This window comes from Phacochoerus africanus, chromosome 16, assembly GCF_016906955.1.
Source record: "Phacochoerus africanus isolate WHEZ1 chromosome 16, ROS_Pafr_v1, whole genome shotgun sequence".
NCBI lineage: Eukaryota > Metazoa > Chordata > Mammalia > Artiodactyla > Suidae > Phacochoerus > Phacochoerus africanus.
Window position 1 is genome coordinate 23,604,321 of NC_062559.1, and position 16,247 is coordinate 23,620,567.

The 16,247-nt window shown below is 36.6% G+C and overlaps 1 long non-coding RNA gene and 1 pseudogene across 1 annotated transcript in view; one reads left to right on the plus strand and one right to left on the minus strand.

Moving 5' to 3' along the window:
- Positions 1 to 8,365: 8,365 nt before the first annotated feature.
- LOC125117243 (uncharacterized) overlaps positions 8,366 to 16,247 on the minus strand; it is a 51,234-nt gene continuing 43,352 nt past the window's right edge. Inside the window, exon 4 of the long non-coding RNA XR_007132555.1 lies at positions 8,366 to 8,504. This is a non-coding gene — a long non-coding RNA (uncharacterized LOC125117243). The remainder of the gene's footprint in view (positions 8,505 to 16,247) is intronic.
- Positions 9,740 to 9,926, plus strand: LOC125117822 (uncharacterized; annotated as a pseudogene).

Sequence of the window (16,247 nt, forward strand, 5' to 3'; positions counted from 1 at the left end):
TGGACTATTTTCACCAGTCAATTCCCAAATGTAACTTGGCTAAGTCCCTTCTAAACAGTCAGTTAAGCCAAAAACTGCCACAGAACCTTGTCAGACAAGAACGAATATTATGCATTCCAGCCAATGAGGTCTCACCACAGAAGGAGTACTGTTGAAGTTATGTACAGAAATTATTTTATCATATACATATTTTTGAAATAAAGGAATCATGAGTTTTATGTGATATAACTCAGTGTCTTTTTAAGAGTCAAACATTACTTTTCTGTAGCTCTCGCTGAATTTAATAAATTAAATGCAGGTGAGGGTTTTCTGGTGGTGAAGTAGGTTAAGGACCTGGTGTTGTCACTGCTATGGCACAGGTTCAAACTCTAGCCTGGGAATTTCTGCCTGCTGTGAGCCCAGCCGAAAAAAAAGAGAGAGAGAGAAAAAAAGCTGCAGGAAAAGACACTGACCAAAATCATATTTTAACTCTTACAATATAGTACTCCAAGTTTGTAAAGAATCTTGAATAAGTCATAGGATCTCTGTACATTGAGTTTTTAGTCAGCAGCTATGAATGAAAATGTACTCTTTTAAATAAGTTGGATATTATTGAGAAAATTGACTTTATGAGGCATTTGTATTATGGCCCCAGATGAATCTCTAAGTCACCAGAGAGACTCTTTTCCCTTCACTCTTCTCCAACCATGAGATCTTCCCCCAGAAAAGAAAGAGTAAACATTTTTATCTTTGTCTGACATACAGGGCAAATGTAAGAGCAACCACTATTCGTAAATATTATTCTTAACCTCCCTCTTCTCATGACCACATATATGGTAGATATGGGTATATGTGTTTAATAAATTTTGACACTCCTAGGGAAATAAACCTTTGTTAAATGTCCTATCATATTAAACTTTTTAGAGATAATGGTGTTAAAAATCCAAAATATTGTGCTTTACTAAAATCCACTTACAAGTTTCCTTTTCTAAAGGATTTTAATCATGTTCTCTCTATATATAAATGTTACACTTGTTACCAAATGCAAGTCCATGTGCCTGACACACAATGAAACCAAACAATACTGAGACATTGGAGTTTGGTAAGACAAATATTTACTGCAGAGCCATGCAAGGAGATGGGCGGCTTATGCCTTAAAAAGCCCAAGCTCCCCAAAGGCTTTTAGCAAAGCCTCCCCCTCTTTTTTTTCTTTTTAGGGCCACACCTGAGGCATATGGAAGTTCCCAGGCTAGGGGTCAAATTGGAGCTATAGCTGCCAGCCTACACCCCAGCCACAGCAATGCCGGATCCTTAACCCACTAAGCAGGGCCAGGGATTGAACCCACATCCTCATGGATACTAGTTGGGTTCTTTTCCGCTGAGCCACTATGGGAACTTCCCGCAAAGCCCTTATAAAAGCAAGGTGAGGGAGGACTGTGGTTAGTTGTTGAAAACTTCTTGGTGTCGGATTCTTTGTCTTACAGCTGTCCATATAGGTCAGGTAATGGTGTTCCTATATACTTCAAGCTAAAGGCAACATTCTTTTACAAAAGCTGAAGATCCTGCACTACTAAGCACAGGCAATAGAGCACAGAAGTTAAAGTAAGGTTAAAGTAAAAGGAACAGATGTAATATGGAGTCAGATTTGTTCTTCCCTATTACACACCCTCTATTTTTGTCACCAACTACTTATTAGGTTAGCATTATCTTGGTCCCCAGTATGCATTTAAAATAAGCTTCTGCTCCAGTAACAAAATTATGCATTATGAATTATAGAAATTTGTAAATATAATGAATTATTCTCCATGATGCTGAAATTTTACTCTATTTCCTTGCCCTTTTTATTATAAAGAATATAAAACTAGATTTAAATTTTCTGACTCATAACATATATACATACATATCCAAACATACACACTCTCGGTATTTCGTTCAACAAATCCTTTTTTTTTTTTCCTTTTTATGGCTGCACCCATTGCATATGGAAGTTCCCAGGCTAGAGGTGGAATCAGAGCTGCAGCTGCTGGCCTATGCCACAGCCAGAGCAACTCTGAATCCAAGCCATATCTGCGAACTACACCACAGTTTTCGGCCATGCTGGATCTTTAATCCACTGAACAAGGCTAGGGGTCAAACCTGCATGTCACAGAAACTATGTCAGGTTCTTAACCCACTGAGTCACAATGGGAACTCCTGCTCAACAAATCTTTGTTGAGTATCTGATATGTTTCATGAAGAGAGCCAGGTACAGGGATATGGTGGTAAAATTAATGTAACTCTACACATTGCAAAGATTTATAGATACCTAAATGTAAGGTGCAAAATGATGAAATTCCAAGAAGATAACATAGGAGAAAATCTTGATGTCCTTGGGCATGACAATGGCTTTTTAAGTATACCAAAGGATGATCCATGAAAGATGTGATAAGCTGGACTCATGAAAATTAAAAATATTTGCTCTATGAAAAACAATATCAAGAGAATGAGAAGACAAGCTAAAAACTAGGAGAAAACTTTTGCAAGACACATGATAAAAATTTATTATCCAAAATTTGCCAAAAAAAAAAACCTCTCAAAACTCAGCATAGGAAAATGAACAACCCAATGAATAAATTAGCAAAAGATATGACTAGACACCTCCTTAAAGAAGATATACAGATGACAAGGAAGCATACAAAAAGATGCTTCAAATCAAATGTCATCAGGGAAATGTGAAAGAAAACAATGAGATACCACTGTACACTTATGAGACTGGCCAAAATCTGGGACACTTGCAACACCAAATACTAGTGAGGATGTAAAGTAGCAGAAACTCTTATCTACTGCTGGTAGGAATGCAAAATGATATCACTACCTTGGAAGACAGTATGGCAGTTTCTCACAAAACTGAATATACTCTTAACAACATGATACAGAAAATGTGCTCCTTGGTATTTACCCAAATAACTTTACTTATGATCACAAAAAATCCTTCACAAATATGTTTATAGCAGCTTTATTCATAATTGCCAGAAAGTTGGAAGCCACCAAGAGGTCCTTCAATAGGTGAATGGATGAGTAAACTGTGGTACATTCAGACAATAGAATATTATTCAGCCTTAAAAAGAAATGAGCTATCAAGCCATGAAAAGACATGGAAGAAACTTCAGTGCATATTACTAAGTGAAAAAAAAAATCTGAAAAGTATTCCAAGTATATGACTTTCTGGAAAACGCAATGGAAATGGTAAAAAGACAGTGGTTTCCAGGAGTTAGGAGGGAGGAAGGGGTAAACTGGAAGCGTATGGAGGATTTGTAAGGCAGCGAAACTATTCTACAGGATGCTATAATAGTACATTCGTGTCATCAGGCATTCTTCAAAACCCATAGAATGTACAACATCATGAGTTTACCCTAATGTAAACTATAGACTTTGGGTAATAATGATGCATCAGTCTAAGTTCATTGATTGTGACAAATATACCATTCTGATGCAGATATTGATAGTTGGGGAGGATGTGCTTATTGGCAGCAGGGCTTGTATAAAAACTCTGTACTTTCTGTTCAATGTTGCTATGAAAACTTCTTTAAAAACTAAGTCTATTTAAATGGGTAAAATGTTATAGATAAAATCGTGTTCATGGGAGCTATATTTGTGATAAAAGCTAGAAACAATATACATATGGAGTTCCCGTCGTGGCGCAGTGGTTAAAGAATCCGACTAGGAACCATGAAATTGAGGGTTCGATCCCTGCCCTTGCTCAGTGGGTTAACGATCCAGCGTTGCCGTGAGCTGTGGTGTAGGTTGCAGACACGGCTCAGATCCCACGTTGCTGTGGCTCTGGCGTAGGCCGGTGTCAGCAGCTCCGATTGGACCCCTAGCCTGGGAACCTCCATATGCCGCGGGAGCGGCCCAGGAAATAGCAAAAAGACAACAACAACAAAAAAGAAACAATATACATATGTGATCAATAAGGAGTTTAAGTATATTATGAAATATAGTATGTATTTCCATCAAATAGTATGAAATATATTCCCAGCTTCTTATTGTCTTTTAACTTTTTCTCTTGTTTTTGCCATGAAAGCCCTCACAAGACAAAATTTGGTTTTAAAGAGCCAATTATAGATTGATACCTGTCAAGTAAAAATTTCCTGCTTCTCCCTGAAGCCACTCACATTCCCTCTTCTACCCTGAAGTGTCCAGTAGCAGCCTGCCATTTGGGAGAAAGACAATGGAGAAGAAGTGAAACACCTTCCTTCTCTCTTGGCAGATATGTTCCTAATGGATTTAAGCCAAAAGAAAAAGAAAAAAATCAACTTTTTATTGAACTTTGAATTTAACTCTATAACAAGTGACCAAAGTGCTAAAATCTGGTCATTGTAACTAGGGATCTGTGGATAATGCACATTTGAGAAAGCTGGTCTGATCAGCTTAATCTGATGCCATGCGCTTTGCTAAATTGGGATTGTCCAGTGGAAAGGCAGTGATGCAAACAGGAATAAGGAGACACTTGCTCTTTCCCTGTCCCATGAGAAATAACAGGTGAGAGAGAAAATAACCATCAGTCAGGAGGGCTGCAGGGGAAAAAAGTCCTGGGGATGGATAGCAGACATTGCACAACAATGTGAACATACGTAATGTCACTGAACTGTATATTTAAAAAAAATCATTAAAATGATAAGTTTATGCATGGTATGTTTACCACAATTAAAAAATAAACTTTAAAAACATGCTTCAGGGGAAACAGAGGACAGCTAGTTTTCTCTCATATCAAGAAAGCAAAGACACCATTCAGAAAAAAGATGTATGGTCTAGGGGATTTTCTTGATTACAGATTTTGAATTGCAGAGGATATAATGGACAGGTGTGCCAGGTCAGGTAGTGATGTGAATTTGACTCTATGAGAGGGTATAGAGAGGAAAATACAAGTGATAAAAATAACCTGGGCGTTTGGGCTTTATATGCTAAAGGCATGAAGCAAAGTGTTCTGATAGAGTTTTAAAGGGAAGTAAATCCTTAGTTTCAATTACAGCCTTCTATTTGTCATTGGTATCCCAAATGCTTTGTAGTGAGAAGGTTTGGGAGAGGGACATCATTTTGCCAATAGCATTCAGAGTTCCATGGGTCTCACTTTCAGGTCTGCCAAGGACAGTCTCAAAAGTGAGAATGACATGGTTTTACCACGCTTTTTGTTATATATGTTCTTCAACTGAAATGTGAACCAATTAAAATGGTTCTAAATATATATATATTAGATATTATATATATAATTGGGGATTTCATTCTTTTCATTCAATGAGATAATAAATCTTGTGATGTCTCTCAGAGAAATCTATTTTTTACATATGATGAAATCAATAACCACTAAGTTCATTATAACACATTATTAACTTAGGATTCACACTAAGCTGAAGCCTTGAGAACTGCTTTCTAAAGAGGAGTGGAGCTGAAAGTGCCAACCCAGTGCCAACCCTCTAAACATGTGGTTGGTTTTCCTGGCAACCAGCCCTCAACTTCAGGTTCCAATCAGAAGTGACTTCATTAACATAACAAAAGACACCTATCTTGCTCTCCACACAGGAAGTTTCAAAGGTTTTTGGAACTCTATAACTGACAGGAGAAGAAAATCAAATATACATTTCTTATTATAAATCATGATACATCTTCTGGATTGCTATGTACTCCTGGGTCATTGCCTTTTTTATGTTATATAATATCCCTCTATATCTTTTATAAAACTCTTTGTCAGGAAATCTATTTTAATATTAAATTAGCTACTGTAGCTTTCTTATGCTTACTGTTTTCATAGTTATATTTTCCCATCTTTTGTTTCCACCCTGTCTTCGTATTTAAAATGTTTCTCATATAGGCAGCATCTAGTTGAGCTTTCCTTTTTTAATCCAGCTTGACAATGGCTGCCTTTTAATTGGTGTGTTTAGTCTTTCTGAACATAATGTAATTGTTAGTATAGTTGATTTTAAGTGTGTAACATTTCTACTTATTTTCATTTTGTATCTTCTTTTTTGTTAATCTTATTTGCTTTTCTTGCTTTCTTTTGGGTTAACTGAAAATTTCTTTGTTGTCCCATTTTATCTTATCCACTGGCTTCTTAGTTATACCTCTTTTTATTATGTTGCAAATGGCTCTAGGACTAACAATGTAGTTACTTACCAATGTCCATTCACTGTCAATATTGTTGATATTTGTACATTCATCGTTCATACTTGACAATTTCTACTTCCCATTTTTCAATTCTCACTTCCCAATTCACATTTTCACCTATATAATAACATTACAATAGAATAATTCCATTTACCCACTTCCCTTCTTTTATAGGTTTAAGAATTGGAAAGGAGAAAGTAATGGCAATATTCAGATAACATTATTGCTTAGGTAGAAAACTCAAAATTTCAAAATGATTTGATATAATAGGAAAGTTTCATAGGTGGCTAGATATAAGATTAACATATAGGTCAGATGTATTTCTATCCAGCAGCAACTATGGTATAAAGATATATAACCTACTTACAAATTTTATGGAGTAAAATCAGTTCCATAAATTAGACATACTCAGAGTACCACCTGAGTTCAAAACATGACAACATCAATGTGGTTAAGAAATCTGGATAAGCCTCGAGCTGGAAGTGATATTTGAGGCTTTAAGTTAAGCAGAATTTGAACAGGCTGAAATTGTAAAGGGAGTCCAAATGGAGGGAATAGCAAGAAGAAACGTATTGAGGAAGAGAGACAAAGGGCCTGTACAGATGGTAACAAACATTGCTTTGCGTGGCATAGATATCTCAAGGTGGAAAAGTCTAGCAGACAATCAGGAATTTTTCTACAAGTGTGGAACTGGGAATCTTCTGTGTTGAGGAGATGGTTGACATAAAGAGGAAAATATCTACAGAGAAAAGATGAAAGTGGAAAATTTTGAGAATCACCTCAAACTTGAAGAAGGAAAGAAAATATGCAATAACAGAAGTAAAAAAAACAGAGCCATGGGAGAATTGGGAGGACAGGACAGTGCACCCCAGGATAAGGGACCACAGGCATGGAAGGAAGGCAATGAGCTGTGGGAGAAGAGAGCCAAGAAAAGATGACTTGCTGAGGCCATTAGATGCTAAGACCTTCACTAGAGCAGTTTAAAGATAGTGAAGGGGGTTATGAGTAGATGGATTTAGTGAAGGAAACATTCTTCCTTAGACTCGAGTGTGGTCTCTGTGTCCTCATCTCTGGGGATGCACTCAATCCCTAGATATCCTTCAGCTAGGAGGGTAGGATCCTTCTCAAGAAACTTTTATATATTGAAATTACTACTGAAGAGCTAAAGGGAAAAAAAACACCCTAGATTTAGAGTCATAGTAAATAATCAGGCTTGTGGAGCTTGATGTCTTTTGGTCCTAAAATACTAGCAGGTTCATTTTTGACAGATTTAAGAGATAGGAGTAATGCTAGCTGATGCATTGGTATATTACTGTAGATGTTTCACAATATAAAAGATATATTATATTTGGAATGGTACTGCATCTTTATTTATTAAGCCATCTTATTTTTTTCAAGTAGTTGAAAATAAGCATTTGTTAATATTGAGCTTTGCCTTTAGTACTTTTTGTTTTGGTCTTGAAAAGTAAAGATTCAGTTCCATGAAAAGATCTATAGATTGCTCAAAAGTGACATATACTCAAGATGCACTCTGTTATAGGGAAGCTTTTAAAAGATGAAACAAAACAAAAATTTCCCAACTTGGGCTCCACAATTTGAGTCAGATTTTAAATTTTAGATGAATAATAAATGTAGTTCAAGAATACACAAAATAAAGTAGATTGAACTTGATTTATTATCTAATTAAAACACTGTTAATGGATGCAAAAAGACAAGAGCTAAGTTTAAATTTTATTAAAAGAGGATTCTTAGAAACAGAGAAACATCTTTTGATCATATTTAAAAATGAGAAGAAAGCTTTCCTTTAAAAAGAACTTTATGGAGTTCCTGTTGTGGCTCAGTGGGTTAAGAACCCAACTAGTATCCATGGAGATGTGGGTTCAATCCCTGCTCACTCAGTGGGTTAAGGATCCAGCATTGCCATGAGCTGTGGTGTAGGTCCCAGGTGCAGATCGGATCCAGCATTGCTGTGGCTGTGGCAGCTGAAGCTCCAATTCAGCCCCTAGCCCAGGAATTTCCATATGCCAAAGATGTGGCCCTAGCAAGCAAAAACAAAAACACAAAAAAACCTTTCTACCTGAAGATTATGAAAAGATTTCCAGTAGAGGGAGCTGTAGTGAAGAGAGAGATGTTTTTAAATGTAATGTACTAAAACTCCATATGGACATTTAAAATTAGAATTATCAAGCAAAAAATTATCATTTTATATAATATCAGACACTTCTGCAATAAGCATCTGGGGAAATCTTTATTTTTGGAAGCTCAAGTATTACATTGGTTGCTTTGGCAGTGGTTATACTTGCAGATTACATGCTCAGTTTCTTCTCCCAAACTCATCAATCAGCAAACTCACTCCTCTTCTGGAAGGTGATAAGAAAAGAGGCCTAGAAAAAATAAAAAAGTGTTTCTATCATACTATTCTGGAAATTTCTTTCCCTTCAGGAGTTCCTGCTGTGGTGCAGTGGGTTAGGAATCCATCTACAGTGGTTCAGGTCACTGAGGAAGCACAGATTCAATGCCTGGTCAGCCCAGCAGAGTGAGTTAAAGGATCTGCTGTTGCTGCAGCTGTGGCATAGGTTGCAGCTGCAGCTGGGATTCAATCCCTGGCCCGGGAACTTCCATATGCCATGAGTGTGGCCTTAAAATAATTAAAAAAAAAAATGCTTCCCTAATACATGTCTACAGGGTGACCAGACATTTTGGTGATCTAAGGACAGTCCCAGTTGTATCCATTGTTGTAGGTGATTATTAGTAGTACACCTTTTAATCCTCAATCTTGGAATTTCCTTTGTGGCTCAGCAGGTTAAGAACCAGAGTAGCATCCATGAGGATGTGGATTCGATCCCTGGCCTCACTCACTGGGTTAAGGATCTGGCATTGCCATGAGCTGTGCTGTGGGTCACAGATGTGGCTTGGGTCTGACATTGCTGTAGCTGTGGTGTAGGCTGGCAGCTGTAGCTCTGATTTAACCCCAGCCTGGGAACTTCCATCTGCTGCAAATGCAGCCCTGAAAACAAAACAAAACAAAACAAAAACCTCAATTTTTTTTATTATAGTTGATTTTCAATGTTCTGTCAATTTCTGCTGTACAGCAAAGTGACCCAGCTTTATATATATATATATATATATATATTTATACACACACACACGTATGTATATATATATATATATATATACACACACATATATATGTGTATATATATATATATACACATATATAAACATTCTTTTTCTCATAATACCATGCATCATGTTCTATCACAAGTGATTGGATATGCTTATCTGCTCCAAATGCAGTAGTTTGCATCTACGAACCCAAACTCCCAGTCCATCCCTCTTCCTCCTCCTCCTCCTTGGCAACTATAAGTCTCTTCTCTATGTCCACAAGTTTGTGTCTGCTCTGTAGATAGGTTCACTTGTGCCATATTTTAGATTCCACATAAAAGTAATATCGTATGGTATTTCTCTTTCTCTTCTGACTTACTTCACTTAGTATGAGAATGTCTAATTCCATCCATATTGGATGGAAACAACCTAAATGTCCATTGACAGATGGATGGATTGAGAAGATGTGGTATACATATACACAATGGAATACTAATTAGCCATAAAAAAGAACAAAATAATGCCATTTGCAGCAGCATTTGAGAAAAGTCTCTGAATGTGTGGAGCACCAGAAAGCCTGAGAAAAAGGTTTAGTATTATCTACTGAGTATGAAGCTGGTTTTTGGACCTGGTTCTATCTGCCATTGATGATCATTCTTCTCTTCCTTTGGGAGAGCAAGAGGGAGAGGATGCTACTGGAGTAAAATAGACAACAGAAAAGAAGTTTCAAAGTATTTTGAAAGTCACAGCAATGACAATATAAAGTCCCTAACCACTACACCACCAGGGAAATCATGAAAGTACTTTCTACTTAGCCTACAAAATGGAGGAAAATGAAATTGCCAAAAAAATATTTTAAAATTTATAAAATAAAAATGTGTAATAAAATTGGTGACATCAGTAGATATGGTAATTTGATTTATTAACTTTACTTTTTATATATGAGAGTTTGTTAAAAGCTTAGAAATAAGAGTAGGGTATTTTTTATATTTAATTTAGCTGGAGAATTGTTAGTCATCTTCAATAAGCCAATTTGTACTTTTTTACTTTTTCTCCTTGTGAGAAGGAAGCCACCATATAATCTTTGGTTCAAGCTAATGAGCACACTGAAATGTTTCATCTATTTTTAAGAGAATGTTAAGGTCCATTTATACAGAATACGCAAAATTCCTTTTCTGGATTAATAACTACCAAAGCCACCCTCAACCCCTCTCAAGTCCACTTAAATTTAAGAAACAGTAGTTTTGGACACATAGATTGTTGGAACAGAATAGAGAGCCCAGAAATAAACCCATTCATATATATTAAATTAATTTATGAGAAAGGTGTCAAGAATATTCAATGTGGAAGAAACAGTCTCTTCAATAAATGGTGTTGGGCAAACCAAACAGCCACATGCAAAAGAATGAAATTGGATCACTATCTTATACCATACACAAGAAATTAACTCAAAATGGATTAAAGACTTGAAAGCAAGACCTGAAACCATAAAACTCTTAGAAGAAAACATAAGTAGTAAGCTCCCTGACATTATCTTGGCAATGATTTTTTTTGGACTTGATACTAAAAGTAAAAGCAACAAAAGCAAAAATAAAGAAGTGGGACTACATCAAAACTAAAGCTTCTGCACAGCAAATAACACTATCGACCAATTAGAAGGCAACCGACTGAACGACTTAATGGGAGAAAATATTTGCAAATCATATAAGGGATCGAGTATTAATATCCAAAACTCACACAACTCAGTGACAAAGAAACAAACAATCTGATTTTAAGATGTACAGAGGATATGAACAGATATTTTTCCAAAGAAGATATAAAGAAGGCCATAGGCACACAAAAAAGTTTCTTAACATCATAAATTATTGGGAAGTGTAAATCAAAATTACAATGAAATACCACCTGACACCTGTTAAAATGACTATTATTAAAAAGACAGGAAATAGCAAGTGTTGGCGAGGATGTAGAGAAAAAGGAACTCTTGCGCACTAATGGTGGGAATGTAAATTGGTGTACATGGAAAACAGTATGGAGGTTCCTCAAAAGTTAAAAATAGGACTATCACATCATACAGCAATTCCACTTCTGGGTATTTATCTGAAGGAAAAAAAAAAAACACTAACTCAAAAAGACACATACACTGCCAAGTTCACTGAAGCATTATTTACAACAGCCAAGATATGGAAACAACCTAAGTGTCCATTGACGCATACATGGATAAAGAAAAAAAAAAAAAAATATATATATATAATGAAATATTATTTAGCCATAAAAAGTGAAATCTTGCCATTTGTGACAACATGAATGCATCTTGAGTAGGTTGTTCTAAGTAAAATAAATCAAACAGAGCTAGAGTTAACTGGTAGGAGCTCACTTATATGAGGAATCTAAAAAAAAAAAAAAAGCAAGTTCATAGATACAGAGAACAGATGGGTGGTTGCCAGATTTGGGGGTGGGAGAAAGGAATTGGGAGAAATGGGTAAAGGGAATCACACGGTACAAAACTTCCAGCTATAGACTAAATAAGTCACAGGATATACCATACAGCATAGCAACCATAGTTAATATATTAACTGTATTGCATATTTGAAAGCTGCTAAGAAAGTAAATCTTTTTTCATATGGAGGTTCCCAGGCTAGGAGTCTAATGGGAGCTACAGCTGCCGGCCTACACCACAGCCATAGCAACGCAAGATCCGAGCCGCGTCTGTGACCTACACCACAGGTCACAGCAATGCCAGATCCTTAACCTACTGAGTGAGGCCAGGGATCGAACCTGCAACCTCATGGTTACTAGTTGGATTCGCTTCCACTGCACCATGACAGGAACTCCTAAGAAAGTAAATCTTAAAAGTTCTTGTCATGAGAAAAAATTTTTGTAACCATGCATGGTGATGGATAGTTAACTAGACTTATGGTAGAGATCATCTGGAAATAAATTCAAATATTGAATCATTATGTTGTATATCTGAAATTAATATAATGCTGTATATCAGTTATACCTTAATTTTTAAAAAAATTTTTTAAATGTTTTGAATAGGTTTAATAAATTTTTTTCAAGTGTCTCAGTATGGAAACCAGAAGTGAATGGGAAATAATATAAATAAGTGACTAAATTGATCACATCCTAATGAGCCAACAAGGGACCGGAAATGAGTGATGGATAAAAGAAGATTAGTAAAGACTGTCTTTAAATTTACAATCTGGAGGATGAAAGAGATAGAAGACAATGCTGCATAATAAATTATGCTTCAAAATGACACTGAGATTTGAAATGGACAAATAGTACATTAGAAAGAATTTTTTTAAATGCAGAGAAACAGAGTGACTGCATTCTAACCAAATCATAACAGATGATAGACTTATTTGACTTTTTAAGTACCAAAAGAAAAGAAACCTCTATTTTTACTTTATAATGAATTCATGTACCCAAAAAAAATGTATTCAGAAAAAAATCATTTTGGAATTGAAGTCAAAGAAAGAATTGAAGTCATTCAAATGAATTAAAATGCAAGACATTCATTGTAGAAAAACACATCTGATAAAAAGAACAAAAGGAACAAAAAACATGGAGCCAAAATGAATAAATAAAAAGTGATTAACAAAAATGTTAACATAAGAATTCATAATTGCTTTTCAAAGTATTATATGTTTGAAAAGATGTAGAAAAATGAGCTTACTGATAAAATAGCAAGAAATTGAAAATATTAGCTAAAAAGGAGCTATGAAAATAAGTGGGTTTTTTTCAGAACTGTCGTTTAATAAGAAAATTAAAGGAAATGTGTAATTAAGAAAAAACGTGTTTACTTAAGGCTGTGAGGGGAAGAGAAGAACACACTGAAAGTGAATTAGAGAGAAGTATCATCACTTTAACAATATGAAAGGAGTTTGTAATGAACCTACTGTTGTATTTAGAGTTAACTGATAAATGTGGCTGCCTCCTCTGAACTATTGCAATAGCCTCTCACAAGTCTCCCAATTTATACTCTTGCTTCTTCCAGTCTAGCTGCAACTTGGCAACCATAGTGTCCTCTTAAAACCTTAAATCGGATCATACCCATCCGGTGCTCAAAGCTCTTAACTGATGTCCCATGTCCCTCAGAGTAAAATTTAAGGTTTTGCATTATTCTGGAAGGCCCCACGTGATTTGGACACAGCTATCTCTCTGACTTCCTCTCCTGACTGTCCCCTGGATCACTCTTTAGTCACAGGGTTACACTTGCAGTCCCTACAACAGGACGTGTGCCTCCCTCAGGGCCTTTGCTCCAGCTCAGCAGTTCTCAAAGGATGCCCCAGGGATCTCTGTAAGTCCCCATAACCATTTCAAGGGATCTAAAATGTCAAATGTAAAACAAAAGCTCAATAAATTTGAAGAGTACAAGAGTCTTAAGACCAGAACATTGAGAATCACTGCTCTTGCTAATTGACTCCAGCTTGGAGCTCTCTCCACCCAGTCTGACGCCTCCCTCAAGACTTCGCTTGTGCTTCACTCTCCCAGTGAGCCCTACCCTGACCACCTCCTCCAAACCCCTGACTTCTGAGTCTCTCTTACCTTGTCTCTTTCCCACGGCATTGATTACCTTAGAACATACTAGACAATGTACTTGTCCATCTCTACAACTCTAGAATGCAAGCTTCAAAGGGGTGAATATCATGGTCTGAAGTATCCCAAGAGCATAGAAGCATGCCTGATATAGAGGGGATGTTTGTTGAGTCAATAAATGAATGATGAAGAGTTGATAAAAATAGATTTCCAAGATATGTTTAAGTAGTAGCTTCACAAAATAAATGTTATATATATTCATCAAAATGTAATAATTGGGGGAAATGCTTAAGTGTTTAAAGAACAAATACTGAAACAAAATAAAACAAAACAAAACAAAAAAACACCAACATAAAGACTACAACTTTATCTGGTGAACTCATGGCAGAAAGAAAGAAATCTTTGAAAGAACATGTATCAGTAATTATACGCTCTAGTCTGGGAATGACACACATCACTTCCATCACAACTCACTACTCACTAGCTGGAACTAGTCACTTGGCCCCACCCAACCAAAAAAGGGACCAGAAAGCTGGAATTATTTGATGACTAGCACTACAATATAGTACTAGTGATGACTAACACTATGAATTGTGTTTCAAATTTGGTAAAACAATTTAATAATCAAGACTAATAAAATTTCTTGTGAAATCAGTTCAGAATATTCAATGATTATAAAAAAACTAATAATGGTAATTCTACTATAAAGAATAAGGGAGTTCCCCTCATGGCTCAGTGGAAACGAATCTGACTGGTATCCATGAGGATGCAGGTTTGATCCCTGGCCTCGCTCAGTGCATCAGGGATCTGGAGGTGCTGTGAGCTGTGGTGCAGGTCAGACTCGGCTCAGATCCTGCACTGCTGTGGCTGTGGTGCAAGGCTGGTGGCTACATCTTCAATTCAAACCCTAGCCTGGGAACCTCCATAGGCCGAGAACGCGGCTCTGAAAAGCAAAAAAAAAAAAAAAAAATTTAATTTAAAAATTTGAAAAAAAAAAGTTTTATTATTGACTTATATAGCAGAAAGTAGGTTAAGATATGTTACATTCATTTTAATGAACTTTATTAATGATTGGATTTGGGAGGATTCACTTGTTTTTGCTTTTTAGGGCCGTACCCACAGCACCCACCTGGAGGTTCCCAGGCTAGGGGTCATTGAGGAGCTGCAGTTGCCAGCCTATATCACGGTCACAGTGACACAGGATCCGAGCCATGTCTTCGACCTACACAACAACTCATGGCAGCACCGGATCCTTAACCCACTGAGCAAAGCCAGGGATCAAACTTGGGTCCTCACAGATGCTAGTCAGGTTTGTTACCACTGAGCCACAATGGGAACTCTGCATTTGTTAATCTTCCTTCCTTTCTTCTTTCCTTCCTTCCTTCTTCTTCCTTCTTTCAGCAAATATTTATTGAACCCGTCTATGTATAGCAAATGGTACCGGATGATGAAGGGAGTTTACTGAGGGAACAAGGACAACAAACAGGTAAGCAGAATTTAAAAATGAAAATAGTTGTAGATTGTGATAAATATTATAATGGAGATAAACATTTGATAAAGAATAAGTAAGATAGGCAACTCTTTCTAAAGTGATGTTGGAGATGAGCTCTGCAGATTACAACGGAGCTAGTCTTCCAGAGATCCAGAGGAAGAAAATTCCAGACACAAGGAACACATGCAAAAGTCCTGGCACAATTGAGAAATGGTTTGAGCTGTGGGAGGAAGGAGGAAAGCGGTGAGAGAGAGGCAGGCAGTGACCACCTCAGGCAAGGCTTTGTTGATGAAGGTGATGGGTTTCAAAGGTTTTTTGAGCAGAGGATTGACAAGATTTCTTTCATATTTTTAAAAGATTGCCTTGGCTTCTGGTAGAAACATAGAATGCATGGGGGACTGTTAGGAAGTTTAATGCAAAAATACAGTTGGTTTTGATTTAGTTTAGATAAAAAGCCAGAGAGAAAGGAATAGATTCATTACATACTTAATAAGAAAGCCAACAAGATTTCCTGCTGGATTAGATGTGGAGATAAAAGAAAAGGAAAAACTCAAAGACTGAGGGAATTTGCTGACCTGTGAAGCCATTTATTGAATTGGAAAAGGCAGAGAATAAATCAGAATTGTGAGCAGTCAAGAGTTCTTTAACATACTATACTAAATTTTATATGCTTCTTAAATATCCAAGAAGAGATGCCATGCAAACTGGAAGTTTTGGGGGGTTTTTTTGGCTGCAGCATGCAGCGGCTTGATGTGGGAGCTCAGTTCCCAGACCAGGGATTGAACCTGGGCTGCAGCAGTAAAAGTGCCAAATTGTAACCACCAGACCACCAGGAGGCTCCGACGGGCGGTTTTAACTGAACATTAAAACATATTAAGCACTTGTTATGAGCACTGTGTTCATTACTTTATGTATATAGCAGGGTCATAAATTTAAGTCATACTATGTTATATATTTTACATATGTGTTTGTTTATTTATGAATGTCT